The 1,978-nt window shown below is 40.8% G+C and overlaps 1 protein-coding gene across 23 annotated transcripts in view; it reads right to left on the reverse strand.

The window, feature by feature from the left end:
- Positions 1-1,978, reverse strand: part of NRXN1 (neurexin 1) — a 1,284,195-nt gene that overhangs the window by 557,704 nt on the left and 724,513 nt on the right. The gene's annotated exons all lie outside the window — the stretch shown is intronic.

Raw genomic sequence — 1,978 nt, forward strand, 5'->3', positions numbered from 1 at the left:
GAAGTTCAAGTATTCAGTCCACATGAATTCATTGAGTCCTTGTTATACGCTGGCTCTACTCTGCACATTGAGATTCCATAAGAAACCTGAAGACAAGCTCCTATTCCCCCAGAGCTCACACTCAAATGGAGGGGAACATTCCATTAAACACTAGGAAGTAAGTATGGTAGCTGGTCCTATTTACTTTGAGGGAAAATTAACCAAATGACAGAGAGAGTTGACGTGGTGGGAAACATTGTAAAATAACCAAGCATGGCATTTCAAAAGGAAACAATAATAATGAAATGAAGGAAGTATGCTAGGGGAGGGACCTTGGAGGAAGGGAACAGTTGGGGAGAAGAGAAGGTGGCTGGGGAGGGTATTCCTCGTGCCGTTTCAATTACGTTTTGAGTTCCCTCTATCCCAGGTGACCTGCACACATATCCCACTTCAAGTCGGATGCACCTGTTCACTATGGAGTTCACGGTTTTCCTTTGCATATATTTTTGGTAGAAATAGAGAAATAATATGATCGTTCATGTTTGATTATATAATCTTTCATGATTGGCTATATTGCTCATAGAATATATGTTTGCCTACACTTTACATTTATTGCAATGGCTAGAAATGGTGATGCTTGAGAAGACGTTGTTTGATACCTTTATAAAATAAAATGCAACAGAAAATGCATTGTCAGACCTGCCCATTAAATCCATACTAAATGAGGAAGGAGATTATGATTGAATTCATCTTCCCCCCACAATATTTCGTATATGCCCAGAGTCAGTTTCCCCTAGAAAGAGACACCTGGTTGTGGGCAATTCTCTTTCCATTTGTCTGTCTCCCCACCCTTTACCCAAAAATGGAAAACAAACATACACACAAACCACACAGCTATATTGAACAGATCAGACTGAATTTTCTACCATCTAAGTATTGTGTAATATTCAATTGGGTGGAGGAAAGAAATAATTGGCAGAGTACGATTTTGGCAAGCTACTGTGTCTCTTTTATGCTAAATCTCTAACTTCACTGATAAAAGAAAGACTTCAAAATTGCCCTGGTATTAAGAAAGGACATCAGCCATCATTTTTGGCAACACTCAAACACTTGTGTGCTGCTTTGTCCCAGGGACTAGCGTTCTACTTGCAGCAGGGATGATCTGCACACTTTGTTCCAGAAGAAAAACTCCATGCTTGCACAGAGTCTGGAGTTTAAGCTAAGTGTGAGCATATTTTGGGAAGCATGTAAGAATACACTTGGCCTGGAGCTAGGGGAGGTGCCATGTTTGAGTCCTGAAGGCAGCTGCTTCTGAACTGAGCCCTGGGAAATAAGTAAAAGTGACACACAGGAAGAAGAGGCAGTGGCTTGGGGGAAAGCTTGTGTAAATTCTCAGGTATCCATAAAATTTAAAGAAATTCAGAATAGTAAAATCCTGCAGTCGAAAGAGAGAGTGAGATGTAGATGGAGCCAGGCATATAAAACAACTAGACAATGGCTTTGTGGGTCAAGTAAAGGCCCATCCTGAAGGCAAGGCATGAAATCAGACACGGGATCATTTTTAGCAGGGAGCGAAGTGAACAAATTGAAGATTACTGGCTGTGCCGTGGGCTTACCTGCAAGGTCATCGTGATGATGACATGAACAATGCTGTGGAAGACAAAAAGAGGAAAATAATCCTATCATATTTTAGGGTCATTTCGGAGATGAAACCAGTGATTGATGGGATGTGGGGAGGAAAAAGGTTTCTGTCTCCGGCCAGTGAGTGTGCGTCTTTCAAACAGGCTAGAAGCACTGCTAAGCTCTGGATATGAAAGTTTGCATTATGGCTACCAAAAAAAATTACATTCAGAATGAATTTAATTTAGACTCCTTTCTAAACACATGATCTCCCCCCTTAGATGCATCACCTAATATATAACTGTCTTATTTTAGAGATCATAACTATGCCTTGCACATCGACCGAGTGTCAAACTTCCAAACAAAGAACTTCATTGAG

This window comes from Echinops telfairi, unplaced genomic scaffold, assembly GCF_000313985.2.
Source record: "Echinops telfairi isolate 266 unplaced genomic scaffold, ASM31398v2 ScPeMD7_7475;HRSCAF=8513, whole genome shotgun sequence".
Classification (NCBI taxonomy): domain Eukaryota; kingdom Metazoa; phylum Chordata; class Mammalia; order Afrosoricida; family Tenrecidae; genus Echinops; species Echinops telfairi.